Below are 20,061 nucleotides of genomic sequence, written 5' to 3'. Positions count from 1 at the left end.
ACTGAGCTATCTAGCCCTATGCTGGTGGTCTTCCAATTTTGTCAATATCTTTGTTCGGGGGGTGCCTGTCAGAAGCCATTAAACCGCAAACTGCCGTGTAGCCAGGGATCACACCCGGGTAACAATACAACCTGGGAAGCGGCAGACAGGGGATCACCTTAAGGGGATGCGACTTTTTATATCAGATATCAAATAATAAACCACAAGGGAAACTGACTGGGTACATTTTTAAATGATTTTGGATTGAACAAAGAAAAATTGACTAGAGCGGGATTTGAACCAACGACCTCCGGTTTAATAACATGCCAGCGCTCTACCAACTGAGCTATCTAGCCCTTTGCTGGTGGTCTCCCAATTTTGTCAATATCTTTGTTCGGGGGTGCCTGCCTTTTAGAAGCCATTCAACCGCAAACTGCCGTGTAGCCAGGGATCACACCCGGGTAACGATATTTAGTTTCATACACAAACTATGGGTTGGACACTATCAGTTGGTAACTGTCAATCTCAAAGACCAGTCTTCTCACCAGGTGTATCTCAACATGCATAAAATATATTTAAAAAACTGTGAAAATTTAGGCTCAATTGGTCGTATAACTATATCGTAGTGTCCCTAAAATTGTGGCAAATCTTTTACCTCTCTGTGCGTGATGTAAACAGTCCCTAGATAAAAATTGTGTGGTTTTCTTTACCAAGCAAAGAGTCTCCTCTCTCTTGACTGGTTATTTGTACTTGTAAATGCAAAAAGTTTGGTATTTTAGGCATTTCTACAAGGTACAAAAATATGTCATAATGTTGAGACCATATAAAAATATTTGCCCCCGAAAAAGTTTCATCAAACATTATTTCAATTCACAATTCATGATGATCAAATCATGTGACTGAATATTTTGCTGAGCATTCTGGAAAAAAAATACAGAGGCTTAAAGAAGCCTTATATCATTTTCTAATATTTTTGGGGATTTTTATTTTTTAACCCTCATATCAATTTTATTATTAATAATATTAAAATTTAAACATCAGCTTGTTGATTCAATTATCACTGTTTATTTATACGCTTTATTATAAATATTAAGAAAAAACAAAATAAAAACAGATTTGAAAGCCAGTAATTATTCACACTTTTTATTATTATTATTATTTTTTTTGTTTTTCTTCTTTTTTTTCTTCTTTTCTTTTTTGCAAGTTTCCATGGTAATTTTTAAAATTTAATTAAAAAAAAACAACTTGAATAAAATGAAGACAACTGCTGGCTATAGAGTCATACACAGAGCCTCAAAGAACACTTGCAGTCACTGCAGATGTTTCTTCCATGTATGGCTTCACCGGGAAGTTTGCCGTGAAAACAGGAAAAACTCAAAACAAATGGGGCCAGTTGAAGTCATCGAAGATCGGTGTGTGGTGTGAATATTTCAATGTCCATCAAGTTTTAATATATGTTTGCATACTTCATAATTAACAAATGAAGATAATTAGGGCATCGGTTGATATATGACATCATTATTTTTTTCCCAATTCAAAGAAAATGGCATAATAGCGTGAAAACTGGTAAGAGGAGGATATAAAAGAGAAGAAAAAAAGGAGCACAGCGCCCCAGTTACTGGGTCTACCTTGTAGGCGAAGTTGTGTGCTTTTAGATGCTTGATTTTGAGACCTCAAAATGTTATTCGAACGTTTCAAAATTAACTTTGTGGGAAATCACTTCTTTCTCAAAAACTATGTTACTTCGGAGGGAGCCGTTTCTCACAATATTTAATACTATCCACAGCTTCCCAGTACTCGTTACCAAGTAAGGTTTTATGCTAAGAATTATTTTGAGTAATAGTGTCCACTGCCTCTAACATATTTTTTGATATCTATATTATTTTTTATTTTTTAATTTGTTTAATTCTGTGGTTAATCATGGGAATACATTTTGATTTTGGTTGAAAAACCTTTGACAAAATGTAATTTCCATGCATTAACTGCGTGTTCTGGCCTGCGCCGAGGGAGGGGAACCTATGCCCAATGTTTTTGTAGTTCTAAGTTGTGAAAATGCCACATGGGTACCTACAGTGTACAGACAGTTTCATGAATCATGTAAGCAATACAAAAGATTAAACAGAGTTACCATTATTTAACCAAATGTTTCACTTGTTTGTATTTTAAAAGGAATTCCTTCTGTAGATGATATGAACCTGCTACAGAAGTAGACTTGAGACTGCAAGTTCCTATCATCAGCCCAATGATCACCAATGTTTGAAGGTTACAACAACAGAGGTATGTAAAAACCCTGTGGGTTCATTGCCTTTTTTTAAAGGCAGTAGACACTATTGGTAATTACTCAAAATAATAGTAACATTGTTTTCGAGAAAGAAGTAATTTTCCAAGAATTTAATTTCGAGTCCTCAGAATTAAATTTTGAGGTCTCAAAATCAAGCATCTGAAAGCACACAACTTCATGTGACACGGGTGTTTATTCTTTTATTATCTTGCAACTTCGACGACCAATTGAGTTCAAATTTTCACAGGCTTGTTATTTTGTGCATGTTGTGATACATGTACACCAAGTGAGAAGAATGGTCTTTGACAATTACCAAAGGTGTCCAGTGTCTTTAAGACTTTTAATATCTGCTCACAGCGCATTGATACCGATGCTTTATGCGCTTTATAAATGGTGGTTATTATTATTATTATTATTATTTATTCATAAATACCCCAGACAGTTTTGCTATTCCTATTGGTGGAGAGCGCGTCACGTGGGGGTGTTTAAACGGTTGATAAAATAAACCACTGAAGCTGTTTAAGACCGGCTGGCTTTGCGTGTTAGGTACGCAAACTAGTAAAGTAATAAAGGCCTGAGCCTCACACGGCCACAACCCTGCCGGTTTTAAACGACCATTTAAGAACTCATCGCTTCTTTTTTATTCCCTTATTATATGCACATGAGCTCACACCAGCAGCGTAACTATAAGGTAAATTGTTCCGGGGGGCACAAGGGGGGCACATTTTTTTTGTAGGCGGTACTGCTGGCAAACTCACTATAGATTTCTTTGTGCTTTTTAAACAGGGCTACATGTATGATTTTGCTTTGCCCCTTATATACACACAATGGTGGGTTTCAAACAGCTACTATTAAACCAAAGGAAATAATGTTCCTTTGCTCTTTTTCAGCACTTTGTTAACTACTATCAAAGGGACATACCAGCTAACCGTTAACCTTATTGGGTGGCAAAGAATCATAGTTACAATTTGTTAGATGGTGGTCGGAAAATAAAAATCATGAAAATACTTTGTCAAATTTTCATGACATTGTTGCGCAATGTAATTTATTTATTTATTTATTTATTTCATTTCTCGGGAATAAAAAGTACAATAAAGCACATTATGTAGGTTAAAAACATTTAAAAATACAGCAAAGAGCAATTAAAATACAGTAAAGAAAAAGAAACAGCTGGAGCCCGAAGGATTGGCTAAAAGAAACACAGTTCCTGTTGAGAGGCTATCCTCTCCAGCTGATCCTAACACAAAAAAATAGAATTATAAAAATATAAAAATTTATAAGTATTCTATATAGCAGCAAAGACGCATAAAAATAGACAAGCAAGGGCATACAAGCAAGGTAAAGGCATGAAGAAAAAATAAGAAAAAACAGTTTTTAAAAAAGTAGACTGGTGCTCTGTTTAAAGCCATTGGACCCTTTCGGTAAACACTCTTGTCCAAGGCCCACACTTCGTGTATCACAACTTCTTTATCAAATAACAAACCTGTGAAAATTTAGGCTCAATCGGTCATCGGAGTCTGGAGAAAATAACGGGAATACCCACTCGTGTCCAATGGCTTTAAATGTTCTACACTGAGGTACTGGCATGGGGACCCAGTCTACTATATCCATGTGTGTGTGTGTGTGTTTTTCGCTAAAGTGTGACACCAACCGACATCAAAACACCCGTCAACCCAATCCTCAGACATCCAAACATTGCCCCCCAAAAACAAAGAAACTAACCAAAACATATTTGGTAGAACAACATAGGATCCGAAGGTGAACGATGAATGTTCTGCATTAAAGCAGTGGACACTATTGGTAATTACTCAAAATAATTATTACCATAAAACCTTTCTTGATTACGAGTAATTGGGAGAGGTTGATATTATAAAACATTGTGAGAACCAAGCTCCCTGTAAAGTGACGTAGTTTTCCAGAAAGAAGTAGTTTTCCGCGAATTTGATTTCAAGACCTCAGATTTAGTATTTCAGGTCTCAAAATCAAGCATCTGAAAGCACACAACTTCGTGTGGCCATGGTGCGACAAGGGCGTTTTTTCTTTCATTAATATCTCGCAACGTTGACGACCGATTGAGCTCAAATTTTTACAGGTTTGTTATTTTATGAATATGTTGAGATACACCAACTCTGAAGACGAGTCTTTGACAATTACCAATAGTGTCCAGTGTCTTTAAGTACACTAAAGTACATGTAGTACTAGGCCTATTACTTTTGCATTACAAGGGGTCCTTACAATTGCAACAGCACCCAGCACATTGTGTAGCCTAGTACTGTACTGTATTTCTATTCAATGTGGTAGAATGTGGCAGAATGGGGCATGCGTGAGCGATGAGTCATCATAAAAAATGCGGATGTACTCTGAAGACGGTGATGAAAAAAATGGTCCATTGCAAAGGTATAAATTACAAAAATTGTTCTCCATAGAAATTGATCAAGCTTAACATTTTATAATGGTATGCCTTTTTGTGTTCATTTTACTGTGAAGTTATGTGATGCATTGTTGTATTCATTTTACTCTCCATGGGACATGAGTATGACACGTCGTCAAGTTTGCCAATGGGAGACTTTCTGGGACGATAGAGGGCAGCAGACTTACCGGGTAAATCCATTGTTCTCAGAATTATGCGCATGTTCAGAACTACGTAAACAATGGAAATTTACCCGGTATGTCTGCTACCGCCTAGCGTTGGAAAGTCTCCTATTGGCAGCTCTCATAGCCAAAATGACCTTTTTGTATTGTACATGTACACATTTTACTCTCTGTACTACATGTATGTGAGTAAAGACTGTTCATGTTGTCTTTATACGGATTGTGTGACCAATGTTGACCTGAGATGGGTATACAACATCAACAAACAATCAATGTGCCATAAAAAGACATGATTTTGTTTGTTCAATCAAGGCTTTTCTTTCTCCAAATCATTGAAGAATATTCTGGAGTTTGTACCAGAGACCTTACGGTGGCTGAACAATGCCGGTAATGGGAAAACACAGTTCCACCAAATAGGAAATTATTCAAGAATGTTCACATGATATCATGTGTTCAGTGCACGGAGAGCGTAGTTTTACATTGCCCTCATTGTAATGATTTTGCTGCCGGTCTCCCTTGGCACAGCCCGACTTAAAATGCTGTGCACAACGTAAAAACCATAGCGCGTAACCTCGCTCAAACCTTGGTAATGTACGTAGTCTAACCATACTCTAAAAAAAATGATGCAGAAGTTCTGAGGTATGAAGTGTCTTGTGAGAAAGTATGATATGTCTTGTAAGAAGGTACGCAGTGTCTTGTATACGTAAGGAGGTACAAAGTGTCCAATGTACAAAGTGTCCAAAGTCACTTCGTACCTTGCAAATGTACAAAGTGTCTAGGGTACGAAGTGTCCTGACACCATCGGTATGAGGCTTCCTACATGTATGTCTTTACTGTGTAGCTGTGTTTTTTATACCTATCCCATGATCACATGTAAACATTGGTCGCATAATCGGTTTATTGGTACCCCTCAAAACCAAAGTGACTTTATGATAGGCCTTGTTGTATTCATTTAACTCTCTGTACAGGAGTATAGACTCTTTTGCCAACCCCTCATAACCAAAATGACTGTATGGTTTGCCTTTTTGTAATCATTTTACTCTCTGTATATGAGTAAAGATGCTTCATAGTAACTAGTAAGTAAGCAATTGCTTGAGGGACTTTTCTTATTGACGTGTAAATAAAACCGACCTTTTACTATTGTACTGTAGTTTACTATTGTCCGATTTGGCTCAAAATTTAACCAAATGAAGTCCTTTATGTGTACTAAGACATTCTCAAGTTACAGGTTGCTGGAACAATGGGATGGGTGTTAACTTTTCATTTAATCTTAATTTTGAACCGTCGTTATATCCGAACTTAGGCAATATCTCACAAAGTTGACACCGTAGACGGCTAAAACCAAGATTTTTGTGATCCTCGCACCCTTTTACATCTGTGTATGAAATTTCAGGCGATTTGGAAAACAACATTTTTCGGCCAATTTTGGAAAAAACAACAAGGGCCACACTTGACCTTTTTTCAACCTCGAAAACTTTTTCTCTCCGATGTGGCTCAAAATTTAACCAAAGGAAGTCCTTTATGTGTAGAAGACATTCTCCAAGTAATAGGTTGCTGGAACAATGGGATGGGTGTTAATTTTTAATTTTAATAGTAATTTTGAACCGTCGTTATATCCGAACTTAGGCAATATCTCAAAAAGTTGACACCGTAGACGACTAAAACTCAGATTTTTCAGGATCCTCGCCGGCTTTTGTATCAGGCCGGGTTCGACGTTATCAAAGCAAAAATTTCATGCTAAGCAAATTCTTGTGCTTGGCAGCTCTATGAAATTGGGCCCCAGACCATTACTAATCCGAATCAACTAAAAGGTTATTTATAGAGATTTAATCAATTGCTCGTGCCAGATTTTTTACTTATCAAACTTTTGCCAATGCTGGACCTTTTACTTGGTAAGCCGTATTGCTAGTTTTTATTTAAACCGTCCAGTGTGTAGGCCCATGGCACTGTAGGCCTATCCACCCATTCACCACACGGCAGCATACCCACAGTGATCTAGGCCCATGGCACACGCGACTACACACGTTCGCATTATAGCCAGCCCTACACACCATGTACCGTGCTGTGCTGTACACCACTGTCATAAGGGACGGGTCCTATGCTGCATAGGCCTACCCTACTGCTACTGCCTGGCCATTCGACCGGCACCTCTCTCGATGTACAGCCATTTTCTACAGGCGTACTTCCAATGTGACGTGTGTCAGCACGGCGTGTATTCTAGCGGCTGACTAGGTGTTAATAGTCTCACATATTGAGCTTCCGCCGAAATGAAGTCTGCTTAGAAGTATGGTGGATCAGAGTATGAAATAAATTTTCATCCTTTATGCACCATAAAAGGTACATTTACTATGATTTATTTTGGGGTGAGTGCAAGAAGTTTGCAGTATTTTATTTATCACTGTTTATGGTCTGGATGATGATGTCTCATTCTCGGCGGCTAATTACTGGTTAATTATGCAACCAATTAATCAAATTTTACCTCTATGTTTACTCACTGATATGTTCTTTTATAGTTGTGAATAACAACTTACTCTTAATTACATACTATTACAAAAATCGTTAAAATTAGAACGGATTTGAGGTGAAAAATCGATCGCCTTTAACTGCATGGGTTCCAATTATCCAAGGTCCGGATCGTCGAATATTGACGGTAAAAAGAAATTGGACCAGAAACGCAGCTACCTTGGGCCAGAAACGCGGCTATCTTCAGTTCGGCGAGGGAACGAACGGCGATAGCGCTTAGTTTAAACTAGTGTGTGTGTGAGACTACATTTTCAGCGGAGTGTTTGGGGTTTTACCAAGTATTTCTTGTCAAGCATCGTGCCTCTGTAACTTCATTATCAAACAATGTATTGTGGCAGTGATTTCTTGAGGCAATGTTGTTTTTCGGACACCTATTTTTCTGGTGTGTTTGATAGCAGTGTGATGTTCAGTGCCAGTGTTGCTGCATACAACCGTAAGTTATGTTTGTTAGTTGATCAAGTTCATATCCCAAATCGTGAAGAGCTTTTTGAACAGAGCAATGTTTGATTGAAATCTATGTTGGTTCTCTATGTTTCCTAGATGCATTTCGAGACGTGAAGGCCACCTTCCAAAACCAGGTTCTCCAGGCCAAATGTTCGCAACAATCATGCACCCTCACAATATACACCGGGGCCAACTCGTCCAGAAGCACCATACCGGGTGAAGTGAAAGACTGCTGTATCCACCACTGTCCTGTTTTCAAGGTATTGTGGCTTTTTCTTTTAGTTGGAAAAAAATAACGATGCCATCAACTGATGCCCTAACTACCTTCATTTGTTTATAAAATATAAGAAGTATGCAAACATAATAGTTAATATCCTCCTCTTACCTGTTTTCACGGTATTGGGCTTTTTTCTTTAAATTGGCAAAAAAATAATGATGCCGTATATCAACCAATACCCTAAAGATCTTCATTTGGTACGAAGTATACAAACATAATTATATTAAAACTTGTTGGACATTAAAATTTTCACACCAAACACTGATCTTCGATGACGAATTCAACTGGTCCCATCCATACCAGGAAGAAACACATCTGCAGTGACTTCATTTTATTTAAAAAAAAATTTATGACCTTTTAAAACAAAAATTAAAATAAAAAAAATTAAATAAAATGTACGAATAATTATTGGCTTTCAAATCTGATTTTTAAATTTTTTTTAAATTTTTTTTTTTTTCAACAGTGATAATTGAATCACCAAGCCGATGTTTTAATTTTAATATTAATAATAATGTTGATATGAGGGTTAAACAAAATTCTCCAAAAAATAGTAGAAAATGATATAAGGCACATGGCTTCTTTAAAGTCACCTGGAAATATATATAATTTTTTCTTTCAAACATAAGAGTATAGCCTAAGCTTATGAACAATAAAACAATTTTTTTAGTAATTGTTCGTCACGATTTATATGTTTAAAAAATATATAAAGTTGTTAGGTCCGGAGATGGGGACCACGAAACCCCCAAAATAGGCATCTTTTCAATACCCATCCCATGGTCTATATGCACAAAATAACATACCTGTGAAAATTTGAGCTTAATTGGTCGTCAAAGTTGCAAAATATTAAAGTCACCTGGAAATAGATTTTGTTTTCAAACATTAGAGTATATGTGAATGAACACTTAAAAAAAAATTGAGTAATTTTTTATAACGATTTATAAGTTTAAAAAATAGATAAAGTTGTTGAGGGGGTGACTCCACCTACCCCTTTTGTGACGTCAATCAAGGCAGACTTTGCCTCGATCGAACATCGAACACATGTAGGTGCAAGTACATGCAAGTCCTAGTCGTGAGTTTGTACAATTCGAAAAAAGGTTTATTTCTTGCATTTTCCGGCAATGTCGACCAGGTGTATTGCTGCTGGTGGAGGCAGCAAAACAACTAAAAATGGGGTCAGTTTGCAAAGTGGTCCGGTCCGATGTCTTTTCCAGCGCTGCGCAGCAAACACTTCAACCGTCGTGGTTCAAATATCGCGCCTCGATTGACGTCACAAAAAAAAATTTGTTAGTATAATGGAAACTAAATTTTTAGAACCTTAGTTAACTGTTTATTCATATTCTACTCATCAAAACACATATTTTATTGACAAAAGCTGTATTTTGACAAAATACCGCTTCCAGATGACTTTAATGTAAGTAAAAACACCCTTGTCACACGAAGTTGTGTGCTTTCAGATGCCGGATTTCGAGACCTCAAAATCTAATTATGAGGTCTCAAAATCAAATTCTTGGAAAATAACTTCTTTCTCGAAAACAATGCGACTTCAGAGGGAGCCGTTTCTCACAACGTTTTATTCTATCAACCTCTCCCCATTACACGTTTCAAAGTAAGGTTTTATGCTAATAACTAGTCCAAAGGCTCGATTGTCCGAAGGTTCGATAGTCCGAAGGTTCAATAGCTCGAATTGACAATAAGGTCCGATAGTCCGAATTGACAATAAGGTTTGATTGTCAATTCGGACTATTGGACCTTATCGTCGCTTCGGACTACCGAACCTTCGGACCACCGAACCTTCGGACCAGTGAACCTTTAGATCAATGAACCTTCGGACTATCGTATCAAATGTTCTGATTTACGAACCCTATTTCATTTTCGAACAAATGATGAACCCTCCTGTTATGGGAAATTTGTGCGTTCGGACTATCGAACCTTCGGACTATCACTATCGGACTATCGGGCAGGCACTAAGTATTGTTCCCAAGCAAATGTTGTATTTTCTGAAATTTCATAGTGCAAGTTGTTCAGAGTGCCTGTTGTGCTAGCCAGGGCCCAATTTGATTGAGCTGCTTAGCATGAAATTTCTTCCCTGATAAAAACAGGATTACCAGCCAAACTTCCATTTGTTGCATATTGCTCGCTTGAAGGTATCAACTTTTGTTTGCTTATCCTGAAAATCACTTGGAAATTTGGTTAATAATCCTGTTTTTATCAAGGTAAACATTTCATGCTAAGCAAATTTTTGTGCTAAGCAGCTCTATGAAATGGGGCCCAGGTATTAAATAGCGATGGGTCGACCTGCTATCAATAAATTCCAGCACTTTTTTATTCTGCTGATATGCTATCGATACACTATAAAACACAATCATGATTGTTTCTTCTTAGTTAAAGTTGGAAGAAGAACTTCTTCGTTATTTTTATTTTTTGTCAATCAAGACCATTTTTGTGCAAACACCGTCAAAACAGCATGATGTAGTCAAAAACGACCGTCATGTATGCAGCGAACTCGGTGCCAGTGGAATGACGGCAGTTCACGCGCGTTTTTGTTAGGTACGAACCTCATCTCTACGGCCAGGATTCGCCTATTGTGACGTCACGTGTAGCGAGGCACCTTATACCGCATACATTCTACAGGTGCTTTGTAGAAACTGGTTGCATCACGTGTGAGGGCAAACATTCTGAGAGATGTATAGTTTTCTGCCTGCAATGCAAGTGCACGTCGTTCTGTCGTCGGTCGATAGAGTTAGTTTGAAACAACGTTGTCTAATTATACAAATTATAAAGTGTTCTTAGGAAGTTCTTAGGACATCTGTGAAAAGAGCAAGCACAGTTCAAAATCAATTTATTTTTATTTATTTATTTATTTATTTACTTCTTTACTTATTTATTTATTTCTTTATTTATTTATTTATTTCTTTATTTGTTTATTTATTTATTTATATATTTATTTTTATTTTTTATTTTTTATAGTTGATTTTGTGCTAGTTTACTCGCAAACCTGCTATTCTAAAAGAAACATTGAATTGTTTTTAGTTGTTCTTGTGCTGTATTTAGTTGATATTTCTTGAAACTCATGATGTCTATTACTCTCAACTTGCCAATGTATTGATGGGTTTGCTTTAAAATGTTTACAAGCTGATGTTGTGAGCTTTAATTTTCACCAAGCAGGTTGGCCCATTCCTCAAAGGCAACCTAATGATTTTTTTTTAACTCACAAACTGTATATCACAGTGCCAGCCCAACTCTCACAAAAAAAGTGTTACACCATCTACTGAGTTTTCCCAAAACTTGCTAAGTGTATTTTTTTTATCTTCAAATTTGTGTACTAAACAGTTCTGTTGACTGTCTTTCAGAAACTTATCAATCTAGTAATGTGATTTTTAACGTAATGTATGTGTTGATTGATTCTTGGTTGTTTCTTTGACAGAATTGTCTACTGCCTGCACAGATGATGAAAGCCTAACAACTTGGAACATGTCTAGAAATTCACTGCAGGCTATCCATGTAAAGGTTGTGATATCTAGGAACTCAATGCTTCACTACGAACACTGTAGGTCAACAACTATTGTCTTCAAAGGGTAAGTCTTGAAGTTTGATCCCATATCTACTTTACTTTGTCTCATCATACAAAAATTGTCTTGTGCACTGAGGTCATATCTCTCTGTTGGTTTTTACCATCTAGTTCTCGGACACTAAATTAAAAATTTGTTTCACTTAAAAATTGGTCCTAAGCTGATTTTGTGTCAATCATGAAATAATTTAGCAAAGTTTGTGCAATTCTTTAAAAGAATTTTCAAATTCAATGATCTCTTAGGATTCTTCTTTAATTTCTGATTAATTGACAAAATAATCACGGGAGGGAACAGGACCACCCCTCCCCCCCCCCAAAAAAAATCTAAAATATAATTTTGTTTTATTACGTTTAGGGCCACTGATTTTCCGTTTCAGAAAAGTGCAAATTCCGTTTGGCAAAAACATGAATTCCGTTTCAGGCACAAAAAATTCCGTTTCATGTTTTTTTAATTAGATAAAAGGTTGTTTAATACCCAGGGACACACTTATAAAAATCAATTTGAGATAAGTTGCACTGTTGACTTCGTAAAATGTTTATTTGAACTGACAAATTTCAAAAAAATACTTTCTTTTATAATTGTGGATTATTTTGTATACTGCTGTTCTAAAAAGGTTGCACTGTGACTGCAGTATCAATGCACATGATGTGATAGACTTGATTCCAAGTCTAAAACTGCAGTTGATTCTCTGCATCAGCCACATTGTAGGCTAATGACAGGAGTGTATCCACAAGAGGGCGCTGTTTCAGCATGATCAAAGACTTGGGAACAAGTCTATGGACGTGACCATTCTCCATCCACAAACAAAATGTCAGCCATTTTGTTTTCGCTTTGGCGACAGAATGTTGACAGTTTACGGTTTTATTTTAGACCTTTCCGAGATGAAAAAACATTGTATGTGTTCTTTTAGATCATAGGTAAGCTAGTTTGTGTATTATATTGTTGGTAAAAGAGAGGGAGAAAATGCAATTTGGGTGAACAAAAAATGTTTAAAACGTGCCGCGAATAATGCCCTTCGCTTAACCATGTTAACAACGTGTGTACATCATGTGTATAAACATTGAGGATGGTGTGAAGTAGAACAGAATGATCCACGGTTACGATCTCGTACTTTTTAATGGTCTGATTTCTGATGCCTTTTTAGTTTAACAAAAAGAATCTTAATAAAGAATGCAATTTCAATAGTTTTGGCGTCAAGAAAAAAAAAATAAAAAAAAAAAAATCAAATTTTCTGAAATCCCGTTTTCCGTTTCAAAGGGCGGATTCCGCGAATTCCGTCCGTTTTCCGCGATCGCGGAAAATCAGTGGCCCTATACGTTAGGAGTGTTATAACGTTTTCCTTTTGCCTGTTTAGGTCATACCAGCTTTTTAAAACTGTGTTCCCTTTGATGCCATAATGTTGTTATTCTTGAAACATACAATCTAAAAACTTGCATGTTTCATATCTTGCTGATTAGAGAAGTCAATGCTTACATTCTTACCACTGCAGGTTATCCTTGTGACAGAACAGTTACTGCTCCACTCCAACCATGGCAAGTCACCCATTTGTATACTCACTGCTTCACTTCAACTATTATCTTCAATGGGTAAGTCTTGAAGGTTTATCCCATATCAACTTAAATTGAACTTTGATTTGTCTAGTCAAACAAAACTTGTCCCCATACACAGGCCATATCTCTCTCCATCGTGTTTTTATTAAGTTAGGTATGTAAAAAACAAAATTGAAATAGATGCCAGATTGAGAGGTTTACAAACATAATAATCAACAACCCTAGATGTAAAAAGCTTATGCTGCCCATTCCATTGAAACTTTGGCCAACCGTGTTTGTTTGCAACCAAAACATAAAAGGAAAACCGTGCAAATTCAAGGCGTTTTTGTGTGGATTATTGTATTCTACTTTAGAATTATCTATTTAACCATATGCATTTCATAACATACAGTTTCAAACGCTTTTTAAAGATCAATTCCACTGATCCAATGCAACATGTTTCTTTAAACACACTTAATAATCAGACAACCCTAGATGTTAAAAGCTAAAGCTGTCCAGTCAGTTGAAACTTCTTAACCTTGTGTTTTTCAATCCTTAAATAATTTCTTTCAGAGCAAATGTGCCATTTCTTAGTTTTCACAAAGACAGGTTGGTGCTGTGTTGTCAACTGTCTTTCAAAAACTTACCAATCTTGTGATTTTTAATATTGTCACGTATTTCTTTATTCTGTCCCTGTTGCCAGGCTGGTTGTTTCTTTGACAGAGTTTGCTGCTGCCTGCACAGATGATGAAAGTCTAACAACTTGGAACATGTCTAAAAACTCACTGCAAGCTATCCATGTGACTGTAAAGGTTGTGCTATCTAGAAACTCAACGCTTCACTTTAACCACTGTAGTTCATCCATGTGACAGGGACCATTATCTTCAATTGGCAAGTCTTAAAGTTTTTATCCAATGTCTACTAAATTTGAACTTTACTTCGCCTCATCAAACGAAACTTGTCCTGTTTACTGGGGTTAGATATCTCTAGTTTTTTTACCTTATCAAGTCCTGGGACACTGGTAACTAAACAAATGTTTTTGTAACCTTTAAATTGTTCCCAGGCTGACTTTGTGTCATTCATGCAACATTACCAAAGTTAGTGCCATTCTTTTAGAAAGATTGCAAATCTAATAACAGTTCAAGATCCATTTGTTTCAAGTTTAATAAATTGTTCTTTCTTGGGATCCTTCTCTTTTAATTATATTTTTTGTTCAATTTGTCAATATAATCAATGGCCAATCAGGGGGGCTTGCCTCCCCCTAACAACTCTGAAAACCAAGGTTTTTTGTTAAGTTAGGATTGTTACATTTTATATTTGAAATTGGCGCCAGATTGAGAGGTTAACAAACCTAATAATCAGACAACCCTAGATGTAAAAAGCTGAAGCTGCCCAGTCCCCTGAAACTTCTTAACCTTGTGAGTTCAATCCTTAAATAGTTTTCCAGAGCAAATGTGCCATTTCTTAATTTCAACAACACGTTGGTACAGTTTAGTAAACTGTCTTTAAAAAAACAAACCAATCTTGTGATTTTGAATAATGTGCTTGATACTTTCATGTATATGTCTTGATTCTGTCTCTGTTGCCATGCTGGTTGTTTCTTTGACAGAGTTGGCTGCTGCCTGCACAGATGATGAAAGTTGAACACCTTGGAAAATGTATAGGAATTCACTGCAGGCTACCCAAGTTGCTATAAAGGTTGTGATATAGAAACTTCCTGCTTAACTCCAAACACTGTAGTTCATTCATGTGACAGCAACTATTATCTGCAATGGGTAAGTTTTATCCATATCTACTAAGTTTGAGCTTTAACTTGTCACATCAAACAACAAAGCTTGTCACGTTCACTAAGGTCATATCTCTTTGGTGCTTTGTTACCTGATCCAGTCCTCGGACACTTGCAACTAAAATGTATTGTTTTTTTATGTGTAATTGTTCACATACTGATTTAGTGTAAATTGTTTAGGTCTCAAAAGCAAATTCGTGATTTTGTGTAAATTTTTGAGGTATCGAAATCAAATTCGTGGAAAATTACTTCTTTCTCGAAAACTACAACACTTCAGAGGGAGCTGTTTATCACAATGTTTTATACTATTAACCTCTCCCCGTTACTTGTAGTCAAGAAAGGTTTTCTGATGATAACTATTTTGAGAAATTACCAACAGTGTCCACTGCCTTTTAAACAAAATAACAATCTAATGATAGTTCAACTCTCATTTGTTTCAAATGTAAAAAAAATAGTGTACTCTCTTGCGATCCTTCTTTTAAAATTAGTTTGTTTTTCTTTTTCAAACTTGTCAAAGAACAAGGGCTTATCACGGGGGCCATGGCTCCCCGCCCCCCAACTCTGAAAAAAATAAGTTTTTAGCTGCCCAGCCCCTTGAAACTGCATAACCTAGTGTTTTTCGATCCTTACTTATTTTCAAAGCCTATGTGCCATTTCTTATTTTTCAAAAACTAATCAATTTTGTGCTTTTTAATAATGTCATGTAATTCTTAATTCTGTCTCTTTTGCAAGGCTGGTTGTTCTTTGACAGAGTTAGCTGCTGCCTGCACCGATGATGAAAGTCTAACAACTTGGAACATGTCTAAAAATCCACTGCATGCTATCCACGTGACTGTAGCTTAAAGGTTGTTCTATCTAGAAACTCGATGCTTCATTCCAACCACTGTAGTTCACTGTGAGGCAAATATTATCTTCAATGGGTTAGTCGTTAAGTTTTATCCATATCTATTCAATTTGAACTTTACTTTGTCTCATCAATTAAAACTGGTCCCATGCACTGAGGTAATATCTCTTTGGGTTTTCACCTTATTAACATGGTTGGCCATTTTTTGAATCTTGTTGAGATGTTGTGGCCGGTTTCCCCTGATGTGTACTATACCGCAATCACAGGGAATATGGTAAACGCCGGCTCTGTCTTGAGTATCTTGCTTTTCCTTGTGTGTATGGAGTGATACTTGAATCTTGCTTGGTGCTCTGTGGAAGGTCTTGACTTGAGCTTGACTAAAGATACGTTGAAGATTGTGAGAAGGGTGGCCGATGGGAGGGTGATTGCAGCCTTTGAACTCTGGTCGTTCATCTGGGTTGAGGCTTGTCTTGGGTTTGCTGAGGTTGAATGTCTTGTATCCGTCGAGTTGAGGTGATGTCTTGATGTGGTGTAGTTCCTGCTTCAAGCTGCCCTTCTCACAGGTGTTGAAGGCCCGGCAGGCCAAGGTGTTGCAGACAGCGGACTTGAAGCGAAGATGATGGAATGAAGAGTTGTGAAGGTATCTGTCGGTGTGTGTTGGCTTGCGGTGTACCGTGTGAGCTAGAGTGCCATCATCTTGTCGAGTTAAATGCCTCAAAATCCCATATAATTGTCTTGTTACTTGTCTGTGAGGAAGGAGATAGTGTTGTTTTGTTCTTGTTCCATGATGAAGTGGATGCGTGGATGTTGACTGTTCAGGTGATGGAGGAACTCTTGGGGTGTTGTCTTGCTGTGGGGCCTAACCACAAGGTGTCGTCAATGTAGTGGAGCCAGAGGTTGGGGTGAAGATCACCATTCTCGATTGTATCTAGTTCAAATGCCTCCATGAACAAATCCGCCAGGACCGGGGATAGAGGAGATCCCATGGCGGCCCCAGAGGTTTGTTCGTAGAATTTGTCTCGTCACCTGAAGCTGGGAGCAGAGACGCAGGTGATGAGGAGGTCGTGGACTTGTTCTGGAGTGAGGCTTGTGCAGTCTGGTAGTGTAGGATCGGCTTGAAGGCGTAGTTTGGCGATGTTGCCTGCTTCTTAGGTAGGTGCCACTGAAGCTCCACCACCGGCAGCAGTCCAGCATTCTCCTGAAGACGAGCAAAGTATACTGTTCAAAACGTCGAGACCCAACTGGCTCTTTTTAGAGCCAACACTCGCCCTAAGAGGTTTACACATGGTTGTACACGTCAGTTTACTATTTATTTATAGCTTCTTCTCATCTCTCCACACCATGCAAAGCTTCAAACAATATTTTTTCCAGAGCCTATGTGCCATTTCTTAGTTTGCACAACAAGTTGGTAATGTTTTGTCAACTGTCTTTTAAAAACTTACAAATCTTGTGATTTTTAAAAATGTGTTGATAATGTCATGTTTTTCTTAATTCTGAAATTCCCTGCAGGCTATCCATGTGACTGTACAGGCTGTGCTATCTAGAAACTCAATGCTTCACTTTAACCACTATAGGTCATCCATGTGATTGCAACTATTATCTTCAATGGGTAAGTCTTGAAGTTTTATCCCATTTTTAATCTTAATTTGTCTAATCAAACAAAACTTGTCCCGTGCACAGACGTCATATCACAAGCAACGGACACTTGCAACTTAACAAAAATTTGTTTTCAGTTTCAAATTGTTCCTGAGCTGAGTCATTCGAGAAGTATTATCAAACTTTGTGCCATTCTTTTAAAAATGAATGCAATCTAATGATAGTTCAACTCTAATTTGTTTCATGTTTAATAAATTGTTCTCTCTTGGGATCCTTTTTTTTTTAATTGATTGTTTTCCACAATTGTTGCATGCACCGAGGACAACGAAAGTCTAACAATTTAGGACTTGTCTAGGAACGCACTGCAAGCTGTCCATGTGACTGTAAAGGTTGTGCTATTTAGAAACTCATTTCACTCAAACCACTTTAGGCCATTCATGTGACAGCAACTATTATCTTCAATGGGCAAGTCTTGAAGTTTGATCCCATACATCTACACAATGTGAACTTGAATTTGTACCATTAATAAAATTGAAAATCCAATGATCTCTTTACATTCTTCTTTAAAATTGATTTTGTTTTCAAAATTGACAGTATAATCAAGGGAGGGGGACCAACGGGGGCAATACCTGCTCCCCCAACTCTTTCTGTTATTATCATGTTATGACCAAGCACTTTTTGTTTGAAATGGACGCTTTATTGACAAGTTAACTAACTTTATACTCAGACTACCCTGCATGTAATCTAAAAGTTTATGTTTGTCTCATTAGGGCAACCCAGCTTTATTAAACTTTTTCTCCTGAGTGACTGATTGCCATATTGGTAAGGTACTTAATATCATGCAGTCTATATCGATTTGCATGTTTCATATTTTGCTGAAAAGTTAACTCAATACTACATTCTTACCACTGCAGGTTATCCATGTGACGGCACAGTTACTGCTACAGTTGCTGCAGGTCATCCGCACAGGCACAGCTTGTCCAAGTATTAAGTCACAAGGAACTGGAGTGTATAATGTAAGCCTTTCTTTCATTCTAAAGGGCCAGTCACACTGCAGCAATAAAGATAACAACGCATAGAAATTTATTCAACCAATCGTTGGCGTGCATTGTAATGCTTTCATATTCGTTATCGAGGCCTTTAAGCCACCCCTTTACCGTTTCTTTTTAGGACTAACTGTTCTAACATCAGGCTGGCCACTTTTTTTAACTCTCTTTCAATTTTTAGTTTTTTACCCAAGTCTTTTCTTCCATGTTATCTTAATTAAACTCTTGCAAGTTTTTGATCAACCCAAAAGCACACTCTCTCCAGTCCCTTAAAACTTTTCATCTTACTGATTTTCAAACAGCCAAATGTTTGTGAGCTGCTTTTGTGCTTAAATTCTCTTAAACTGTCCTAACCAATTGTATACAGACAATTTTATCCAAGGCTTGACTTTGTTTGGATTGGTCATCCAGTTGGTTGTGATGTGGAAAGCTCCAAACTCATGTTATGTTTACCGAAAATCATTTGTCAATTATTTGGTATTTGCAGGAAGTATCAACCGGGCTTTACATGTGTTGATATTTGATGCTTTACATGTAGTGGGTTGTTTTGGTAGCTCACTATCTTGTACCTAAGTACACCCTTGCAAGCAAACAAGCATATACGCGTTTTTGTGTGCGCTAACTTGGTGGTGCCTGCGGAACGAGTGGTGCGTGCGGATCGAAATGGTGGTGCCTGCGGAATAAAACTAAAGGGACCTGGACACGTGCACGTGGCATGTGGGGTCCTACTTCCGGCTCGCTCCACTGAGTGGTTGATCTTAAAGGTGCATTCGGGCTCCTCATCTGCTAGGATGGTGCCGGTGTAATCACAAATGGTTGACCAACGGAAGTAGTCCCTAAGTTCTTTCCAACTAGGGACCGCGCTAGTACAGTAGGGGACTGTCCCTCCTTTTGGGATGGCGGACCGGACCCGCCTTCGGGCGGTGCAAAGGCCCTGATGATCTGGAAACCGTGTGGGGCAGGTATCCTGGGACCTTCACGTGGTAGCCCTGTTTTAGACGAACCTTACCAGGATGAATAGGCCAAATTTGAAACTGAAATATATTGCTTGTATAGGTCTACTTAACTATAAGATTGCCCTACAATCTTACTCTGTTCAATCAGATTATTAAAACAAGACTAATGCAAGAATATTTGCTTTGTTTTACATGTGAACCAACTGTGAGGTGGCATCTACAAAGGAACGATTGTCATCCATGACACAGCACCAAAGCCAACAGTGTCAGTTCTTAGGCGAGGCCTTAATAAATAACAATAATAATTAACCATTCTTATATAGCGCATAACACATAGAAATCAAACATGTCCCTAAGCGCTTCAATGAAGTCACCCAGGAAGGTTCAAGCTCAACAGAATGGAGGGCTGACACCTGTTGCAGCCTCGCAACCATCAACATATTGCACATTTTTCAAACATTTACAAAAAATCACAAGGCTATATATAGTATAAAATACTGCCTTGTAAATTTATCAATCTTATCTGCCCGAAGTGCAACATGGCATATTTAACAAAAAGCACTGTATATTTATAAACCTTTGCAAAATGTTTGCAAAAATAAAAAATTACAAGGCGTTTTTGATGAAACTGTGCCCAAA

The 20,061-nt window shown here is 37.5% G+C and overlaps 2 long non-coding RNA genes across 2 annotated transcripts; both read left to right on the top strand.

Moving 5' to 3' along the window:
• The first annotated feature begins 11,544 nt into the window (after positions 1-11,544).
• LOC117303001 lies at positions 11,545-14,411 on the top strand. The gene is made up of 3 exons (XR_004520478.1): positions 11,545-11,671; positions 13,155-13,251; positions 13,898-14,411. It is a non-coding gene; the product is annotated as an uncharacterized LOC117303001 (long non-coding RNA).
• A 315-nt stretch (positions 14,412-14,726) lies between these two features.
• On the top strand, positions 14,727-19,056 carry LOC117302996. The gene is made up of 4 exons (XR_004520476.1): positions 14,727-14,969; positions 15,713-15,900; positions 17,334-17,433; positions 18,335-19,056. It is a non-coding gene; the product is annotated as an uncharacterized LOC117302996 (long non-coding RNA).
• Positions 19,057-20,061: the final 1,005 nt, after the last annotated feature.

This window comes from Asterias rubens, chromosome 2, assembly GCF_902459465.1.
Source record: "Asterias rubens chromosome 2, eAstRub1.3, whole genome shotgun sequence".
Classification (NCBI taxonomy): Eukaryota; Metazoa; Echinodermata; class Asteroidea; order Forcipulatida; family Asteriidae; genus Asterias; species Asterias rubens.
The sequence above is the reverse complement of the archived record's forward strand: the minus strand, read 5'-3'. Positions and strand labels throughout refer to the sequence as shown.